The sequence below is a fragment of the Hermetia illucens genome, chromosome 3, assembly GCF_905115235.1.
Source record: "Hermetia illucens chromosome 3, iHerIll2.2.curated.20191125, whole genome shotgun sequence".
In the NCBI taxonomy this organism is placed as follows: Eukaryota; Metazoa; Arthropoda; class Insecta; order Diptera; family Stratiomyidae; genus Hermetia; species Hermetia illucens.
Genome location: NC_051851.1, coordinates 123,801,482 through 123,823,675, shown reverse-complemented (window position 1 = coordinate 123,823,675; position 22,194 = coordinate 123,801,482). Strand labels below are relative to the sequence as shown.

Below are 22,194 nucleotides of genomic sequence, written 5' to 3'. Positions count from 1 at the left end.
GTTATGCACGTTTGTATTGTCCTGCTGCTGTAAATTCACCACCCGCACAGCATCGAGTGCGATGAAAATGAAACTGGAGTATAGTTCCATTGAAAATATAGGATGTCGATGTTCTGAATATCACAAAAGAGTGTGCAGAAGACAAACAAACCCAATACCATAAGATTTGTAAAACACTAAAGGGAAAGACTTAAGATTGAAGATCGGTTGATCCCACGCATGACTCATTCACTCGTCATTTAGCTGCAATTTGATGACATTTTAACACACCCCTCAACTTTGATAAACCCTCTACGAACAGTATCCGATGTGAAAATTGGACTTCACTCCAACAGAAGGTTAATGCTTTATAAAAGACTAATCGGACCAAAATACGCTACCACCGTCATCAACCCAAGATATGTGTATTAACAAAATCACTTCAGTACACGTCACATTCGTTATCACGGAAGAATCTTTTTTCATAAACCAAATAATGATTTTCACCAGTCATTGAACACAAAGATATATGAGAACATTTATCCAAACCTCGCAGCTGAAAATGGATACAATCACTGACTGTTTCAGAGCTTTTGGAAACACTTTCCATGAGATGAAACAAAATTCAGCCGAACCCTTATAAAACGAACCCAATTGAAACCACGCACACTCCGGAATGTAGCAGACTTGTGGAGGATCTTACAAATGTGACTTCCATCTTTTTGCCACTGATGCAGCATGCTTGGCTGATTTAACAGGCAGCACTTTTGTATCCTCTATGACATAGACTGACAATATCAGCGAAGCTTCGAATCAAATTGTTGAAAAAGCGGCGATCCAACCAACGTAGGGCCGAGATCTTCGAAACGTTGTCACAAATAGTTTGGGAGTGTGAAAAAGCATCGCATATCAAGTGTCCACCCATTATTTAGCTGCGGAAATTCACTCTATTGTTGCCTATTCTTAGCTGGATCAAATTCAGCTCCAGTACATATCGGTGTCCACAAAGTTGCAAAGTTCCGTCGCCGCACGACGGCCCGAAGACATTAAAAGGATAGTGGAAATGAAGAATACCAAAAGGAAAGTTTGCCTGTCTGATACTGCCAAATTAACCAACGGCTTTTTCACTAATCATACCTTCCTTAGTAGGATAGATGCTTCAATTTGCGACAGCTTCGGCGCATGTGGTAGAGTTGATATCTACAACTACATCATTTTTCATTGCAACCCCTTATTCAGCTGATACAGGTAAATCAATGTTGGCGTTTTCTATTTTGTTCTATTTGGATAAGGCTTGGGCTGTTACTTGTAATACATCGAGGTTTTTCAGAAGATCGCTCAATTTTTGATAGTGCGTCTGGTCCCATGTTTTCTTTACCTTTTACATATTCCCCGGTAATATCAAAGTTTCCCAAGTCAAATTGCATATGGGTTAGTCCGGATGACATAATGCAGGATACGGCAGTCTAACTTACTTTTTTAAAATGCGTGCCACTCAGTTAGTTGATGTCATAGCGGAGCGCTAGTGGTCTCGTTTAAGAGGGGATACTGTAAAGTTTTGTCCCGACATGGTTCAGTCGCCATCATGCGTTGGAATAGTGAGGAGCGTGCCTTTGTCGTTGAGGTTTACTTTTCAAGCGGATGTTCGGTTATTGCAACACACCGTGCATTTCGGAATCGCTTTAATTTAGCCCCGTTGGCTCCCGTCCCAGACCGCAAATCAATTGTTACATGGGTCACTACATTCAGACAAACTGCAAGTGCGACAAAAGGAAGAACTGGAGTCCCTCGGCCCGTTAGATCACCTGAGAACGTTGAAGCAGTGAGAGCGTCAATGTTGCGATCGCTACGGCGTTCTGCGCGCAAACACGCATCTGCCCTTGGACTATCCGATCGTTCTGTGAGAAGAATTCCTCGTGATGATCTTCATTTTCATCCCTATAAGATGGCGATAGTGCAGGAACTTTCAGAACGTGACTTCAATTCTCGGATGAACACGTGTAAGCTTCTTCTTGATGTCGTTCCCGAGGGTGCTATTGTTTTTTAGCGATGAAGCCCATTTTCATTTGTGTGGGTCGGTTAACAAACAAAACATGCGCTACTGGGCTGACACCAACCCTCGAGAATTGCATCAAAAGCCTTTGCATTCACCCAAAGTCACAGTGTGGTGTGCAATTTCCTCAGCTGGAATTATTGGTCCCTGGTTTTTTGAGGAAAATGAGGTTACAGTGACAGTGCGTTCGGACCGGTATGTAAACATGCTACAGAATTTTTTTTTCCCACGGCTAGAAAATTTGGATTTGGGGGACACTTGGTTCCAACAAGACGGTGCAACAGCACACACTTCAAGAGCATCGATGGCTGTTTTGAGGGAACACTTTCCAGAACGCCTTATCTCAATTAGAGGCGATTTGGAATGGCCGGCACGCTCTCCCGATCTGTCCCCTTGTGATTTTTTTCTATGGGGTTTTTTGAAATCCCGTGTTTATGTGAACCGTCCAAGAACCCTACAAGATTTGAAGACCAACATCCAAGAAGAAATTGCCAACATAACATCTGCTATGCTAACAAGAGTCATGACAAACGCCAGAAATCGGTTTACGCAATGTATGGAGAATGGGGGACGTCACCTAACAGATTTGATCTTCAAAACAATGTAAATAAAAACTTTAGACATGTACCTACATTATAAAAAATAAATATTTTCCGATGCATACAATAGTTTTTATTGAGTTTTGAAAAAAGTGCTGCCGCACCCTGTATAATCGTGGCCTGTAGTCAGTTTATCCTTTTAATTTGTTTCGCCTTTTGCCAAGATTAGTCTGAACTCAAAGACGATGGAAAACGACCGAAACAACGTTGACCGAGTAACATTGCGTAATCGATCAAGATGAGCGGCCTTGATGCTCACCAAGTATCGCTTATGCGTCTTCGATTTCACAGAGTACTGAAACTTGAAATGAGCGTAGTGCATGTTTCCAGCGAAAATTTTTATGGTTCTTCGTAGTGAGCTAATTGGATAACAACGCAGGTACGTGGGAGAAGAAGGAAAGGATGGTGTAAACAGTGTTGAGAGCTTGATCGCACACTAACGTGCGATCCCAGTTGATTGATGCGGCTTGCGATTAGCGTTGCAGTTGGACCGACAGAGCTCCGTTTCGGGTTCGAGTGCAGGATGGTGAGCGTGGATTTTGATATAGGGGGGTGTGATAACTTCCGGTACGAAGGCCACGCAAATATCGCTCCAGTTATCACACTTAAGGCGAACCCTTCTTAAAAATTTTAACGATAAGTCTTCTTTGCCACTCACCGGAAATGATCTCAGATTCCCAAAATTTTACTCAATATCAGCAACTGTGACCACCCGATTTGCAATCCGATGTGTTCCTAAAAAGGCGTGAGTTAATCGTTACAATCTTTAATAAAGCTTCGAACCCTGCGTCAATATCAAAGTACCACTCTTTATTAGCATCACCAAGAAAGTCCGACGATACAACTCACGAAGATACGACTGCGAACTTCAAAACATTTGAATTGGAGTTATCATCTGAACAGGAAAGCTGATATGACAATCTATAAAATGCTTAACGTGTTTGAAGTATTAATTTTTATTGCAATGCTAAACAGACAGACGAGTAATAACTCGGTTTCTCCCATTATAAATTTGAAAAGTTTACACAAGAGGATGAATATGCTTGTTCACTTCGTGGGTTAGCCTGCATCCGAACAGTCTATTTCTCTCAATGCTACTATTTCTCATTTCATTATCATCGGACTTAAGGCTATGCATGTTAGAAGCCTACTTTAGTGGGGCTATCACAAAGACAAAAATCCACGATTCAGACAATAGATCCAATATTTGGCCAACTAACTTCCGAAGGCATTATCGTCGGAGTTTTTATAAAGCAATTCTAAACCCGGTGCTTTGCAGAGCTTTGAAATTGGGGACAACGAATGGGGAAATCCGATACAAAGGAAGATACGATTTAATGAATAAAATAGATCGGAAATTCCTATCAAAATAAAATTATTTGTATTATTTTCATGATGACTTCATGATGTTCAAGTCCTTTTTGAAAACCAGACATTTATTACTGTCAACTATGTAACTGGCATATTTTGTCTGGTCCTTTATGCAGAACATCCACCCTTCAACACCTCATCTCTTGTATATCTTGGAGCCATTCTCCTCATTTTACCAGTTTTTGGCCAAGTATCTAAGGATAGCTGAGTGGCTAGAACACAAGGTTGTCATACGGAAGGTCGCGGATCAAATCTCACTGGTGGCAGTGGAATTTGTGTCGTGATTTGACATCGGACACCAGCCCACTTAGCTGACCATATTGTCTCCTATAGGGTACTGTATACCGTTGCGATCTTGAATGAAGTTCTCTAACACCCTTCAAGGCCTTGATTCAATTAAATTGTTGCGCCAACGACTATTATTATTATCCAAACTCCAGGCATTTGAAGCACTTTGTAATCACCGCCTGTTTACGGATCTGACAAACAACCCAGCCTATTTGTATCCTTCCTACTTCCAGAAGCCAAGTGCCATAGATTATGTGCCACCGTACGTCTTCTAATTCGGCTTCTAATTTTGCACATCTTATTGCCGATTTTTTCCTCTGCGCAGTATATCAATGTTCAGGTGGGTAGCCACCCCGTAATCGTCGACGCAAGCAGTATCCTTATGGGGTCTAGTGCTCTAAGCCCGATCAGTGCGAATCAAAGATGGTCCATGACATAAATTTCCGCATGGAAGTGAGTAGGTAGCAGAGTTGTAGGTGGTAAGCCAAAGTGTATTAGCTAGATTTTTATCGCAGTTTACCGTGTCATGCGGCACATCATGCTGGAACAAACAGTGTTTTTCAACCACTCTTACTTATCTGTTTTATATGTGCGTGTGTGCAAATATGAAGTAGCATAGAAGCCTGACCTCATAGATTCATTTATATATCCCAAGATTTCTGTTAGTGGTTGTGACGCTACAGCTAGAGTTTTTCAACGCCAAAGATCAGATGTGAATTATGCCAAGCCAGAATGCCTATAATACTTCTTCACATCTAGCTTTTATACTGTAATACGTACATTTGTTTGGTCCTGACAGAAAAAGTTTGATATATCTAGCGGAATATAGGCTTTTTCATTCGTCTTTACCAGAAGTTTTCGCCTTCAAGGAAGCTTGACTATCGTTCTAGATTGCGATGAGCCTGTCCTTCAATCGCTTATTTGTCCAGGATCCTATTCTGTTTTTGCACCATCGAGATAGAAGACCTCAGTATTGCCCTCATGAATTCTTCTCGTTCATCGTAATTTTTTTCTTTTTCTACCAAACAGCTGATTGAGGATCTGAGAATTGTCATGGGCATCACGAATAGTGAACGAATTAATCTATGGATTGCTCCCGTTGCAGTTGTATGAATATGTACATTCAATGACTGCAAATTGAATAGTAATAGTAAATTTGTTTTTCCTATTCGCGAGTGTTGATTTTTGCAAATATCGATATTTCGAAAGCTACTTGTTCCCTTCATCAGTGCTAACAAGTCCCGGTTACTAACTTGTTAGCACCGCTGAAGGGAACAAGTGGTTCGCGAAATATCGGTATTTGCGAAATAGAAATCAACAATAGCGAATAGAAAGAACAAGTTTTTATTATTTTAAATAATGAAGCTTTTCATCTAAAATAACTCTCATGTATTTCACATTTTCGAAAAGCCTAAAGAGTTTTCCCCTTATTTTGAATTACTGAAACCCTGTACCTGACGCTGACAATTAAGTCAACAATGCGTTGTTTATTTCTACACATCGTTCTAAGGTCTCGCATGCACTTGAGTGTGTATTTTGGGTATAGATTTTGCAGTTCACATAGCATGGAGTCGATCAATATACTCCACAGTGCCCATAGCAGACCTCCTTGGAATAGCTTTTCGTTGATTCTATTCTCAGGTAGTGATTAAAACAATTCAGTCTACCTGCCTACATTGAATCATCATTAACAGCGCAACAACCGGTATCCGGTCTAGGCCTGCCTTAGTAAGGAACTCCAGACACACCAGTTTCGCGCCGAGGTTCACTAATTTGATATCCCTAAAGCTGTTTGGCGTCCTGACCTATGTTATCGCTCCATCCCAGGCAGGGTCTGCCACATCTTTTTTTTCTACCATAGATATTGCCCTTATAGACATTCCGGGCTGGATCATCCTCATCCATATGGATTACGTGACCCACCCACCGCAACCTGTTGAGCCACATTTTATCCACAACAAGATGGTGTGATGTCGCTCATAGATTTCACCATTATGTAGGCTACGCAATCGTCCATCCTCATGTAGGGGGCCAAAAATTCTTCGACGGATTCTTCTTTCGAACGCGGCCAAGAGGTCGCAATTCCTCCTACTAAGAACCCAGCTCTCCGAGGAATAATATGAGATCATAGTTTTGTACAGTAAGAGCTTTGACCCTATTCTCACCATAGGGTTTTCGAGGGAAACTGTTTTTGTACGCTGAAATAGGCTCTGTTGGCAGCCAACATCCGTGCGCGGATTTCATCGGCATAGCTATTATCGGTTGTGATTTGATGACCCTAGATAATAGAAATTTCCGTTTGATATTGGTTGTTTGTTCTTGGCGCTGATGTTGCCACCATGTACTTAATCTTGCCTTCATTATTGTGCAGCCCGAGATCTCGCGCCGCCTGATCGATCTGAATGAACCTAGACCATACATCTCGGGTTGTTCGGTGGACTTGAAGAGGACGCTACCTCTAACATTGACATTTGCATCGCGAATCACTTTCTCCAGGGCCAGGTTAAAGAGGACGCACGATAGAGCATCCTTGTCTTAGATCGTCGTTGATGCTTTCGTCGGGATGCCGATTCTCTCATGGCTGTGTACAATTTTACCTGGCTATGCTGCTATAGGCGGCATTGAAGTCGACGAAAGGATGGATTTCATGGAATTTCTCTCCCATGCTTAGTGGCCGCTGCATTTGTCCGTTGTCTTCAATTGGTGGGACCTCAAACTCGCCGATATTTTGGCTGTTGAGCAGTTTATAAAAAAACACAAGCACGACAGAGTTCGTGATAAGTCTCTGCACGAGCCCACGTTCCTTGAGAAAAATAACATTACTCGGTTTGCAGCATTCTTCCGTTCCGTTGCTAGCTTTAAATTCATGGTCGAACCAGCCGTTTTGACTTTTCTTGCGGCTGGGGCCAAGTATATTTGTGGTCGTATCAATGATAACGTCCTTCGGGTGGTTGTGAAGATCATTTGTTGATGCTTCATCTCCAGGTCCTCCGCTGACTGCGGTTATTGCGGCATCCATTTCCCTCTTATAGGTGTTGCGGAGAGCTGTGTTGTGGATGGCTTCAGTGTTAACTCTCACCTGATTGTCTGGGTGGTGTTGTTATTGGATCATTTGTTGATGCTTCGTCTCCAGGATATGTGTTAGCTGCGATTGCGACATTCATTTCCCCCTTACATGTGTTGCGGAGGGCTATGTTATTGATAGCTTCAGTATTCACTCTCATCTGATTGTCAGAGGGGATTGTAGGTGGTGTTGCAATTAGAGCCCGGAGCACTATGCCAACGAGATAGTAATCCGAGTGTATATTGCCTCCTTTATTTAAGCTATTGGAGCCGATGCAACGATTAAATTCGGACTCCGTCCCTACTTGACTGTTGAAATCTCTAAGTATGTTTTGGATATCATACTTGGGACAGACTTCGAGGGGTCGCTCAACTGCCTCGAAGAAGGTATCCTTCTCCGGCTCTCCAGTCTCCTTTGAAGGGGCGTGAACGTTATTAATCCTTATATTTCTAAATTTGCCTCACAAACGCAGGGTGCATAGTCGACGCGCTTATGTTTTCAAAGCGGATAACAGCCAGTTTCATTTTTTGGTTGACTAGGAAACCTACTCCCAGCACGTGGCTTACTGGATGGCCACTATAATATTGGGTTGGGGAAAAATAAATGTCGTATTTTGTCAATAGATGGCGGCACTTAAACATTTCTTGTGTTGTAGTTATCGCATCGGGTCATACTATACGGCGATTTGAAGACGACAATCTGTGCTACAAGTGTCTCTTTGACAGTGTTGTGATCGTACGTTTCAGTCTCAAGTTATAGCGCGTCAAAGATGGAGTCCACCAAGCAAAAAGTTTGTCATATTTTACGTTTACGAGACGTTAAAATGCAACGAGGACTGCCAAAAAATTTTGTGAAATTTATGGGTCCGATACTGTAACGATTCGCACAGCACAGCGTTGGTTCGATCGATTTCGTTCTGGTGTAGTGGATGTCGAAGATACACCCCGTACTGGTAGGCCAATCGTCGTAGAAACTGATAAAATCGTCGAAATCATTTAAGTAGACCGGCATGTGAGCATTTGCTCGATTGGTCAGGAACTGGGTACAAACCATAAAATCGTTTGGAACCCTTTTGCAGAAGATTAGATTCCAAAAAAAGCTGGATGTTTGGGTGCCACACGAGTTGAAAAAAATCTCTTGGACCGAATCAACGCCTGCGATGCACTGCTGAAACGGAACGAATTCGACCCATTTTTGAAGCGGATGGTGACTGGTGATGAAAAGTTGATCACGTACGAAAATCTCAAGCGAAAAGGATCGTGGTCGGAGCAGGGCGAGCCGGCCCAAACCATCGTCAAGTCCGGATTGACGGCCAGAAAGGTTTTGCTGTGTGTTGGGTGGAATTGGAAGGGAGTCATCCACTATGAGCTGCTCAACTATGGTCAGACCCTCAATTCGGTTCTCTACTGTGCGCAACTCGACTGTTTGAAGCAGGCGATTGGCCAGAAGCGACAAGAATTGCTCAATAGGAATGGTGTTCTGTTCCACCAGGACAACGTTCGGCCTCACACATTTTTGATGACCCGCCAGAAGCTACGGGAGCTGGGATGGAATGTCCTATCTCACCCACCGTATATTCCGGACCTGGCACCAACTGATTGCCATCTCTTCCGGTCCACGCAAAACGCTCTTGGTGCTACTAAGTTGGCCTCAAAAGAGGCTTGCGAAAACTGGCTGTCTGAGTTTTTTGCGAACAAAACGGCGCATATTTGTCTTAAATCGGATAATTCTAAGTATGTTAAATAAAGCGTTACAATTCGATCACAAATACATTACTTTTTCCCCAACCCAATATATGTAGTGGCTCTTCGCCAGAAAACCGGTCCCTGTCTAGCGCATCTCTTGCAACGCTGTTACATCAGCCTTATGTTGGGTGAGACGGGGTATCCACTAGCTGCTGAGCAGCATTCTGTCTGTACAGGGAGTGCACGGCCCATGAGAAAATACGCAAATCGTCGTTCCGTTTTCGCTGCCAGGTTTGTCGTTGTAAAATCCGTCCGACGCTCGTAACTTAGGTTTTCCGTGCAGGGTTGTTAACCCTACCAAAAAGCCCAACCTGGAGGACCAGTTGGTACAGTTTGTCTCGTTTTTAGGCACTGGAGACCCGCCTTCATCCTTCTTGGTCTGCAGTTTTTTATTGAGAAAGAACTACCAGCGATCACCACTTGCAGCTATATCTAGGTAGTAGAACTGCTGGTGTTCGTTTCGAAGGCGTTTCTCAGGTGTTATGTTTGATCTACATTTAATAGAATCGTCTAACTTAAGTTATATCGACACGATGGGAAAATCACAAAGTTTTTGGAAAGGTGCATTGTCAAAAGCTCCTTCAAGGCTCGCAAACGCATACTCGCCTTTCATAGTTGCAAGATGGGTGTCTTAGAAATCTAGGAATGAAGAGCAGACTCACAGGGTTTTCCACGCCAATAAACGTGGTCATCTTCATTGAGTGGGTGCGACCTTAGCACTTTCTCGCATAAGTACATGGAATAGAAAAGTAATACCAAACATTATTCAATAGCTGAAACGGTGACGTTAGGTGGCACACAATTCCCTCCCTCTTACTAGGAGTAAGGACCCAGCGCTTGCGATTATTTGGTAGGTTTAAAATTGATTCTAACTGGGACAAAGAAAATATATCAACTTTGATTAGCAATAATTACCGAGAACTGTAGTGAAATTGTTCGCAACTGAAGCGGAAACAAAACAAAGTTAATAACTCAGATATATTCAAACGATATGAAATGAGTCAAATTACTAGAATGACGCATTTGGTACAAGATAACATTCCTCTTCGCTCGATAATCAGCCAAAGGCAAATTAGCGACGCGAAAGTGCATTGAAAGGAAAATAAAATCATCTTTCAAAATCCTTCCGAGTATTACGTAGTGCGACTGCAGCTATCAATTGCTACACAGCTCAGGGAATCCAAACACATGCCGGAAGTAAAAGTCCACGCCATTTTGCCGCCCTCCCCCCAAGGGAAAATGGAGCGCTTATCAACCAAACCGAGCCAGTCGTTGGAAATATTAACGACGCGACCTATTTTGCCTACTTCATTATTCCTTTTCCCTGCGCTTGTTGTTGCTGTCCTAGTTTACTCAAACTACGCTACGCTAACTACGGTGTCGCAAATTAATCTTAACATTTATGCCCTCAGCTACCATTGGAATAGCTAAGGTGTCCCCAGCGTGTGGGATAGTGTTTTTATCGGAACGAATGCAAAGTGGCGTGGCGTCCCCGAAATGCCATCAATTTAGCTTGTTATTGAGCAAACAAAAAAGGTTCGTTCTTCTGCCGATTATCTTCATTCCTGCTTTTTTTCTGGCGTGCAGCCGAATCAACTGGTTAGTGTGAACAATTCTATGGTCGGCGTTGATTAACACGTCTTCGTAGCTTTCTAGAATGCGCAGGTCGAGGCAGTATGTAACTGGTACTGTGCACAGTGGCGGATAGTGCTAATAGGAGTCTCGAAAATATCTTTCGGTCCAGAAGACAGAAACAAATGCTTCGAGATATCCTCTCCTCTTCCTAGGCCGAGTATTCTATGTGTAAACAGTTTTGTCCTCTAAAGCATCTATGCTGAAGACATGTTCGAATTTACATCAATCAATGGGAATGTTCCATAGTCGGAACGGCGGCTGACTATAGATAAGGTTTTTTTGTTCGACACTTCTGCCAATGCAGGGTCAGGAGTACTATCTGAAACAACAACGTTAAGCTGGGCGATAAATGTCTCCGTATTTAGCTCCACCACTGTACATTGCCATTACTGCGTGACCGTCTTCTGGCTGCTACTCTGCCTCATAACCAACAGCAAACGTGTCCACATTTGCCGGAGTGCAGTTGGGGGCTGCAGCAATCGTGCCCTCGATTACGCATTAACAAATAAATAATTCCGTCGATAATAGGGAATCATGTTGTTCAGCGAGAATTTAGAAGATTGGAAGTGGCTCTGAAAGTAATGGGCCCTGAGCAGGTGGAAGCCGGCGCTTTGCACGACACGGAGGCCCAGATAAGTGTCGTCGCGGAGTGAAGGGCACCGCTTATTGCGTATTGTGCACCAGTTCGGTTGCTGAGGCGAGTGGATTGCCTTGCGGTTTGCTTGTAGCCGTGTCGGCGGGGGCTTCTACTTGATCTGGATCGGAGAGTAACCCAAATAAGAGCTGGTGACCTAAGTACGATTCTGTTATGAAATTGTAATGGGCGTTAATTGTCCCGCTAAGTGGATGACACATGATCTGAAGCCCCTCGCCAGTCTCACGTACAATCAAGACGCCAATAAGAGAGAAATTGCTGCATATCATGCGCCATCCGCGTATTGGACATTCGTCCCCTGCTCGGCCAAAAGCAATTTCACCGGCTCTGATAAGGCCGAATGTTGACGGAATCATGCATTACCGCCCTCGAACGTCTTCATTGCTACCGAGCGAAAGGCGAATTCAGGTCACATTCGAACCCGCCGACAGAAAATCAATTTCCAGCTTGCCTGGGTGACGTCTTTGTTTTGTTTTGCCTGTGGTGCGCCAAAGGACCCGCACTAAAGGAATGCCTCTCCGGGGAGGAATCGTACTTACAGTCACTGTATCCAATGTGGGCGTCGTTCAGAGCCGCCACTAAGTTGATTGTTGTTTTCCGGACAATTAAACACTTCAACAATTGCAATTATCCACACCAAAAGTAATTCCCCGCGCGAAGCAAAAACACTACCGAACCGAACTGCGCTCGAAGCTACCACAAACTTTACTAACAAACGGAAAGCAGAAAAGTGCTGGAATCGAGTTGGTGACGTTTGGCATCCAAGTCCGAAGCTTTCCGGAGATAAGTGAAAGATAAATGGTAAAATATAACTTTCAGGCACAGATGGCATTACGAGCATAGTGAGGGAAAGTTTGTAGAAGAAGACGGTTTTCGGTGGGCATTTAAACAAGAACAATACGAATCAGCTGTTTTCCGGATGAAAAAGCGGAAGTGATCAGAAGAATTACATTTTATAATATTTATGTTTCCTAACATTTACGGGTTTAATGTGGTGTATTAAAGGGTTATATACAGTTGTGAGGGCCGCATATTCTCTAAGTATGAACGAGTGGCTCAGACAGTATTGTTCCGACTGAGTTTAAATAGCGTTACTGAGCTGTTATCGTTTAAAAAGTGCTTTCTCTGGCTTCCTGAATAGGAGCATAATGACACAGAAGTCCTGGAACAACTTAGTGTTCAGAATAACCTCAGCACCTCCACCTGGATGCTGTTAGACAAAGGTAAAGTAGGAGAAAGAGCCGATAGGCCAGCAATTTTCCTCACTATCGTCGTTCCTGAACCGTATATTAAAAAGGTTTGGGAACAAACGGGCTGCCGCAGAGTGCATCAGATATATGAAAAAGGTGGTCAAAAAGCAAAACGATCGAGACAGGCTTTCCACTTCAGTGGAAAGCCTCTACCACGGAAAACGGAAGAAAGGGAATCTGGTGATGTGGACTCAAGTGGTCTAATTCCGGTATGTGAAAGCAGATCTATGCAGCCCGGACACTGTGAACTTGGGAGGAGAAGGCGAGGTTTCTTGGGAATGAGGACATGGACGTTGCTACATCACTAAATATGTCGATACTCAGAGAAATCGGACGCAAGAAAGCATAATCTTTGGTGGAAGAGGAAGACAAGCTGGGGTTAGCAGCAATGAGATCCACACTAAACGCAACCGACTTTTTAGTAAGCGGCGGTTTTCATTTTAGACTGAACTTATATCTACAAATTAACCTGCAGCATGCGAAAGTCTCTTCCTAATTACTGGCGGCATGACTGGCAAAGTTGCAGGGCTGTCCTTATATATTTCTGATTCAAGAGGATCTTCTTTGATGAAGGATCCTCGGGACCGTGGGCCTGCGTTCTGATATCAAAATTAGTAGAAACAACGATGCTGAGACAATTCTGTTTCCAGGAACTTGTTCCGGTCAACTTACAATACCAGGCTAATGGTGAGAAGAGAAATGTCATAGTTGCTTCTGCTTACTTATCCCATGATTTTTTGTGTCCTCCGTCGACGCAGCAACTAACTAAGCAACTAAGAATTAAGTGGCCTTGAACTCTTAATAGGTTCGATGCACACGTTGTTGGGGCAGCGGTAAATACAACCCTAGAGGAGAGAAGTTCCATGGTGGAACCGGAAACTGCAAAAATTCAGGATATCAACGAAACGGCTTCTAAATCGTGCTTGCAAAAGCAATAAGGATGAAGATTGGTTAAACTCTCAAGCTCATAAAACGTTCGAAGCGAGACTCACTTCTTTTTTCTTTTTGGGGTAGGGTAGGTGAATGCATTTACGCACACAGTGTTGGACTCCGGATTCGGTACGTCGGCGGACTACCAACTAAACACCTCCCCATCGTCAGAGAGCTAGCCTGGAACCGTTTGTCACATTACTTGGGGCTAGTCCCCGAACTCTCCAGCCTTGAGGAGCCTTCAAATCAGGGAATTCCTTTCACCAACGGGAGGGGAGAGGAGGAAGGGAACTGCCAGGTCAAGGAACCCCCTGCCATCCGGCTCCTTCACCGGTCGAGTTATATTTTCTTAGCAACGAGAAGGGCCCGAACGTAATGGGCAACACGGTTCCACCTGTCAGCAGTCCTCAGCATCTTTTCGACCATGTTGTCTGGAGAGAGATCCCCTGTGTTTAAATAGAGTTGCTGACCAACTCTATCCCACCTTTCACAAGAAAAAAAAAGTGTGGTGGGCGTCGTCCACAACTCCATTGCAAAACACACAATCCGCAGAACGCGCCTTTCCAATCTTGTGCAGGTAAGACTGAAAACTTCCATGCCCACTTAAAAATTGGGTAAGGAAATAGTCAGTCTCACCATGCTCCCGATTCAGCCACGCACCTAAGTTGCCGATGAGCCGCGCAGTCTATCTGCCTCTAGTTCCATTTTGCCACGAGAGCTGCCACTCGTCTAGACTGCGTTGCCGTTCTTCGCGAGTAACCACCTCCCTTGACTCATCTCCCTTACACTTGTATATGGCCTGACACTAGCTAGCAAGAAGGGCAACGGGGTTCACTCCCGCGATGACCATCACAGCCGGTTCAGAGACAGTGCGGTACGCAGACGCCACCCGCAAAGCTCACCGTCTCTGTACTTGCGCGTTGCGTTTACGATATACCTCCTTGCTAAGGGTGCCAGCCCATACCTCTGCGCCGTAGAGCAGGACAGACTGCGTTGAACTCATCAGGAGACGTCGCCTGCTAGACGTAGGACCCCCAATGTTTGCCGTTAGTCTACTTAACGTCGAAATTCCAGCTGCAGCCTTGTTCGCTGCTGAATGGATTTGCTCAGAAAAGCCCATCTTTAAGTCAAGAGTCAACCCGAGGTACTTTACCGCTGATTTTGACTCGATTATCGATTCGCCGAACTATATGGGACGCAGGGTCGGAATTCTCTTTTAAGTCAGGATGACTACTTCGGTTTTTTCCAGTGCAAGGTTGAAACCGTGAGTAGTCATCCATCCGCTTACCCGTCGCATGAATATGCCGAGTCTGCTTTGCGCCTGTTCGACATTGCGTCCAGCAACAAGCGCTGCGACGACCAGGTTCCTCAGATAGTCCCTCAATATCCGTAAGAGATAGTTTGGCACGTTGAAAGTATTGTCTAGTATGCCTAGAATGTCTTTCCATCTTACGGAATTAAAGGCGTTTCTGACGTCAAGTGTTACGAGGAGCACCACCCGTCGAGTTCGGCGGCTATGCGCTTCTGCTCGTCGAACGGCGTCCACGACTTGCATTACAGCGTCAATTGTGTATCTCCCTCTCAATTGTGTATCTCCTGCTCTAAAACCAAAATGCCGGGGGGATAAATCTCCGGTAGCGCGTATCGCTTCGGCGAGTCTACTTCTGATGAGCTTTTCGAGCACTTTCCTAGCAATGTCAAGTATACATAGTTTGCGGTATGAAGACGGCTATTCGGCTATTATGGATCATCGCAAGCATCGCCACCTTCCAACGAGCAGGGAAAATGCCCTCTTTCTGGCAAGCGTTGAATGCGCCGAGCAGTAGGTTTGGCCGGTGTTGGAATACCAGTTTGTATACCTCTGCTCGAACACTATCGGGTTCTGGTGCCTCCTTGCTTTTCATAGAGAGGACTACCTATTCCAACTCTTTTATAGAGAAAAGTGGAGAGTCCTCTGCGTTCTCCGCGCCGACTTCATCACCCCATTCGGGGTGCGCAGAGAAGAGTGCCCTTACAATGCGGTCCATCTGCTCGGCCTTAATTGAACAGGGTTTCCCCGGAGTCCCGATTTTTCGTGTTACCAGTTTGTAACCGAGTCACCACGGATCCCCATTCACCTCGTCGACCAGATCTTGCCAGGAGCGAGCTTTAGTCTTGTTTATTGCGATGCGGAGTCTCTTTCTGGCTGATTTGTACTCCGTCATTATGGTACATGCCTCCTCCCGGTCGCATAGACTTTGTGTTAAGCGGCGGAGCCTGTGACACTCCTTCCGTAGCTCTGCGATTTCCACTGTCCACCAATACATGGAAGGTTTGCCGCGCCTCGGTGCCTTGCCGGGCATGGAGGCTCCGCAGACCGTCGTTATCAGGTTCATAACTGAATTTACGAGCTTACACACCGCCCCCAGGAGCACCCTCCACTGTGGCCCCACCTGTTCCCAGAGTTTGCACAATCTTCCCGGTGTTCACTTTAGCGACGTTCCATGCACAGAAAGATCGCCGGGGTGGTGCACACCGAGAGTTTGTGTCCACCACTTCGAAAGCAATGTTGTGATGTGTCACCTTATGTGGTTGTTGCCAGTCCACTTGGCAATCCCTGTGATGTGCCACCTTATGTGATTGTTGCCAGTCCACTCGGCAATACCTTATTCTTCTTTCTTTCTAGATTAGATTATGGTTAGTCGGAGCAGCTAAATGCCAAAACTCCAGACTAACCAGTTATGGGAGCAGCAATTGCCTGAACTCCACAATGACCTAATCAAGCAGTGTAAATTATGGGAGCAGCGAATTGCTTGGACTCCACAGAATGAAACACGTTAAGCTTGAGTTTGATAGTTCCAACGAACTACGTATTTTTAATTTATATTTCCTTTTTTATACAATTTTTACCTATACTTAGTAGGCCGGTACATATCAATTTACAGTATTTTAGGAAAAATATTACATAGTAGGCAATGATAAGTTTACAGTATTTTTAGAGAAAATAATACATAGTAGGCGATGATAAAGTGAATAAGTTTACAGTATTTTACACCTTACCCCTTTTGAAAAAAATGAATTGTCTTTAGGAACGGTAGACAATTCGTTTTTTCTTTATTGTTTATATTATGTATTTTTTTTTTTTTCTTTTTTTTAACAATGAGTAATATTTTTAAAGTCTACTTATTGTAATAGTATTGTATTGGTATTGATTAATTAGGTGGTATATTTATATTTATAACAGTATAGGCAATTTCAAAGCAATTTTGTTTATTTTATTTATTTATTTATTCGTCTTAACCTATTTTTGTGAATTTTAGATATTTTATTGTCCTGGTCTTTTATCAGGCAATTTACATTGTCAATTGATATTATGCTATAAGGACCTTCATACAATGGGTCTAGTTTTCGTCTGTTTTCGACGGATAACAAAACTTGATCTCCTATTTTCAATGATAATGGGTTACATTTTGGGTCATTTTGGTTCTTTGTCTTTTTCTTTGCTTTTTCTAGAAGTTGTTTGGCTTTGCTAATGGAATTTTGTAATCTGTATTTTAGTTCATTATTGTACAATTCGTAATTATATATTGGTTCTGGTTTTGTTTTAGAGAGTTCTGAGGGTATATTTACTTTTTTTCCAAACACTAACTCGAATGGTGTGTAACCATGTATGGAATTGGGTGACGTGTTGTAACAGAAAGAGTAGTATTGTACCCAATCATCCCAATCGTCTTTGTTTTCGTTAACGAAACTTCGTAGGTATTCGTTTAGACACTTATGGTTACGTTCTAGAGCTCCTATGGTTTCAGGATGAGCTGGTGTTGCAAATATTTGTTCAATTTTTAGCAATTTACATATCTCTGAGAATACTTGATTTTTGTATTCAGTACCGAGATCTGTTTTTATTTTGTTCATGGGTCCGTAGTTTAATATGAATCCATGGACAATTGCTCTTGCAACAGTGTTCGCTTCTTTGTTTGGAATAGGTATTATTATCACATATTTGCTCAGATCACACTGCATAGTTACAGCGTATTTATTACCTTGGTTGGTTTTGGTAAACGGTCCAACTGTGTCTATGGACATGGTATCGAATACTTTGGTTGGTGTTGTTGTTATCTCTAGTAATTCCCTATTTTGTTTTTGATGTTTATTTTTTGTACATGAACTACAGTTTTTAATATAATTAGCGATTGTTTTTTTCATGTTTTTCCATTTGTATATTTCACGAAGTTTTTTATACATTCTACTCTGTCCAATGTGTCCTGCTGTTGGAGTAGAGTGATTATTATGCAATATTTCTTTTATTTTCGATTTGTCCGTTATCGTAATTAGTGGTTTGTATATTTGGATATCCATATTTTTCAAAGTATGATTCGCTAGCGTTTTAAATGCGGTTGTATTTAATATAGTGAATAATTCACTTTCGGCCGATAATTTCAGAGTCTTGGTCTGAAACCTATTATTTAGATATTTTTCCAACTCTGTGAGTTCCTGCACTAATGCGGGTTCAATTGATTGGTTATTATTTAGATTTATATACCGCTTTATTTGGACTTTATTTTTATGTATTACGTTTATCTCTATATCAGTATTTTTATTTTTATATTGCGCAATTTCAATTCCGGTAAACGCACTACCTCATTAGGTGATAAAACCTCGAAAACGTACAGTTGATCAGGCTGCATATTTTTGTTAGTAATGCGGTTTTCTGAAGTATTGTTAATGATAGACATTTTTGGGAATTGGTTTATCGAATGCAATTGCCTTTGCAATTGTGTCGGGTAGATTTGTAAGATTACCGGCACGCAAAATTAATGAGGTTTCGCTGTTCGAAACATTTTCCGCTATTGTTTGCATTGCAAATTTTTCGGCTAATTTCTCTGCAGTTTCGCCCTCTGCGACTTTTTCTGATATAAAGGCTCTTGTCAATTGCCTTGACAAGTCCTCTATTTTATTTGTAAAATCAGTTAATTTGGTATTTCCCTGTTTACAACTTTTAAGTTGTGCCATAACGGCATCAGACGATATTTTTATAGAGAATTTTACTCTCAGTTTATCGGTTAGTTTAGTTATTGTGTTTAATTCCTCGGATACCGTGTATTTGGCTTTGCCGGTTATCCGGGTTTTCACAAATTTAAGTAGAATACCTTTGTGTTCTACTGGTGTGAGTTCGTTCAATAGTGAAACTGACTCAATGAAGGATTCTGTTTCCTCTGGGTTTCCGTCAAAGTATTTGACTAAAGCTGTGGCTGTTTTAATGTCGAAAGCCATGTTCCCTAATTGTTGTTTGTCTAATATTGAAAGTATTTCAGCAGATAGTTGCTGTATTTCCTTGCAAACTCCCTTAATTAGAGTTGCTGTTTTAACGTCTGTTCGTATATTTTGTTCAGTCGATTTTGCGTCTATTAGTGTTTGTTCAATTAATTCGCGTTTTTCACGTATAGTTTTTTCACTGTAAGGACGATTTACACTTTTCCGTAGATTTATTAGTGTAATTTGAAGTTTCTCTTTTAGAGATTCTAATTTGTCCATTTAGAAAAAGCAAAGAATAACATTTTCAGACATCTACTTTTATATTGTTATCTTGTCGTGCTTTCAATCATGTGATATAAATACTAACATTATTTAGAACAAACAAAAAAAAATCATTTATTATTTATTACTATTACATTTATTAAACTATCATAATTCTAATTTGGAACAAACATTTTTTTCTTTTATATTATTTTACTGATTAACTTTATTATTTTTTTTTTTGCATTTTTTTTAAATAATTTATTTCTTTTTTAACTTTGGTTATTAAATATTTATACTTGTTGGTCTCTTCTGGTGTAGCTGCGATTTCCTCTAATCGTTTATATTTTATGAACTGCCGCTGGAGTTCTCTTCTTCGTCCTCCTTTAGCGCTGACAGATTCGTTATTGGATAGTCGTTTCGTACGTTTCTTATATTCTTCTATCGTAAGGCGTCGAGGTCCCGCAAGTTTATCATCAACCGTAGTTGTCGATGTTGATTCTGACGGCTTCCAGCGTGGTGGTTGCTCTCCAATTTTATACAGTGTTATGCCTCCATTGTTTTGCTCTGGTTTTTTGAGCAATTGCCAGATTTTCTGGTAAAGCTGGTCGAACTTTTCCCCAATGTCGTTCATTTACACGACCTTGATTTCCAAATTTTCACGATAATAAGTAAAAACGCTAGTAAGCAGAAGTCTTTAGACTGTTACTTATGTATGAAGTCTTTAGACTGTCACGGTCGCCATGTGATGTGTCACCTTATGTGGTTGTTGCCAGTCCACTTGGCAATCCCTGTGATGTGCCACCTTATGTGATTGTTGCCAGTCCACTCGGCAATACCTTATTCTTCTTTCTTTCTAGATTAGATTATGGTTAGTCGGAGCAGCTAAATGCCAAAACTCCAGACTAACCAGTTATGGGAGCAGCAATTGCCTGAACTCCACAATGACCTAATCAAGCAGTGTAAATTATGGGAGCAGCGAATTGCTTGGACTCCACAGAATGAAACACGTTAAGCTTGAGTTTGATAGTTCCAACGAACTACGTATTTTTAATTTATATTTCCTTTTTTATACAATTTTTACCTATACTTAGTAGGCCGGTACATATCAATTTACAGTATTTTAGGAAAAATATTACATAGTAGGCAATGATAAGTTTACAGTATTTTTAGAGAAAATAATACATAGTAGGCGATGATAAAGTGAATAAGTTTACAGTATTTTACAATGTATTGGTGGTCACTTGCCGAGAAGTCTTCCAGAACTCGCCACCCGTCCACCAGCGACATCAGTGATTCCGACGTAAAGGTTACGTCTGGAATGTTTCCCTGAGTTGGAAGTATTCCACACATCGTTTTTTTGGTGTGGACATGTCTCTTGCTTTCTGCAGCCTGTTGCATGTAATGCGCTCCAGCAATTTGCCCACATTGTCGAGCAAAGAAATGGGAGGATACCACGATGGTTCTCCGGGTGGTTTACCACTCTTTGGTAGCAGCACCAGCATTTGCCTTTTCCAATGAGTCGGGAAGGTGCCCTATTCCAAGCAGGTATTAAAAGTGGAAAAAAACTACTCCGATCTTGCTCTTCAAAGCCACGTTTGGTATTCCGTCCAGTCCGGGTGCTTTTTTAGTCCCTATCTTTCCACAGGCAATGGTGAACTCATCCTTTGCTATACTTGGGATATCCTATGTGGGATGCTCTCTTTCGACCGCAATAGTGCATTTCCTTTGCTGTGGGAATAGAGTGGTCACTATCCTTCGCAATAAAACATTCGGGCATTTTATCTGCGGGCCCTGCTTCCTTTCAACTTAGCCATTACCGATCTATAAGCTCCTCCCCATGGGTTGATGTCGGCCTCTTCGCAGAGTTTTTTAAAGAAATTTGTTTCCTTCCACAAATCGCTTTCCGCTTTCGACTAATTTTGTACCTCGCCTTTCTCTGTGCAATTTCCTATCCATCATTTGCGCGTTGGTAATTTCGCCTCGCTTGCAGGCATATGGTACACAGCCGTCTGATTCCGTCATTCCACCACGGTTTTGCTAATTTGTGAGCGTCGTTTCTGCGCCTTAGCATGTTTCCGACAATTTGCTCAGATGTTTCACTCGCTGTACCTATTGATGTGGAACGATTCTTAAACATCTCAGTGAATATTTCCGCGTCATCCTTGAATTCCACTGCTTCTTCCGACATGACTTTATGTCTTTCGGTCCTCCATTCTCCTGTTCTCTACCACTCTAAGCAGTATAACTGGATGGTCCTACGCGTGTAGTGTTTACTAATTCGTCGAAAAATGTTGCTCATTAACGCACTGGTTACGAAGATAATCCCTTTCCGGAATATATATAGGTACTTCCGATATTAGCAAGTACAATGCCCAGTAAAGACAAAGCTTCCAGCAATATAAACAACCTTTACAGAAATCTTGCTTTCCCACTCGGGATCGTGCATAATATTCGCTCATATTCCACTGTACTTTGTGGGGTACTTTGGGGAGCGTAGTAACTATAGACAAAAATACCGTTTATTTTAGTTTTTGCGTACCTATTACCAAGCGCTGCGCACTTTCCACTTTTGTTGGTGGTCCATATCGCGTTATATTTTTTCTCTGTACTTTTCGCTAATGATCGCCACGTCCATATCGAGCTCTTGGACTGACTGGTTCAAAAGATCGTGTGCGGCCGCACAATGGTTAAGATTTATCTGAACAAATCTCATTTACTCTTTGCTATTTGTTCCCTCCTAGACAACAGGCGTTTTCCGCTTCCTGCGGCGTGGCCCTTATCATCAAAACCTGCATCTTTATACATCATGCATTCAGTGTCTTTCTTACAATTTCGAGCCAGGTGTCCTATTTCGCCACACCGCCTGCGCCGTGCTTGGTTCTTGCTTGTGCAAGATCCACACATTTAAAACACATAGCAGGAGATATTTTCTTCCGAATCCTACAGACAACCTATCCGATCTTAACTCTGCCAGCTTGCACCAATTTGTTTGTCCAAACAGCAGGCAAGCTAATGATTGCCGTTTGCGTGTCATCGAATACTTTCCACAAATTCTTTATTGCGTCGATATTGCCGTCTGGAATTTGAAATTGCCTAGTTAGTTAGTTAGTAGTCCATATGTCCTGC

General features: G+C 42.4%; 2 protein-coding genes across 4 annotated transcripts in view; one reads left to right on the top strand and one right to left on the bottom strand.

The window, feature by feature from the left end:
* Positions 1–12,111, bottom strand: part of LOC119653166 (CD63 antigen) — a 47,972-nt gene extending 35,861 nt beyond the window's left edge. Inside the window, exon 1 of the mRNA XM_038057709.1 lies at positions 11,929–12,111. The gene's annotated coding sequence lies outside the window, so the exon portion shown is untranslated. The remainder of the gene's footprint in view (positions 1–11,928) is intronic.
* Positions 1–22,194, top strand: part of LOC119653164 (inactive dipeptidyl peptidase 10) — a 348,858-nt gene that overhangs the window by 43,853 nt on the left and 282,811 nt on the right. The window lies entirely within an intron of this gene.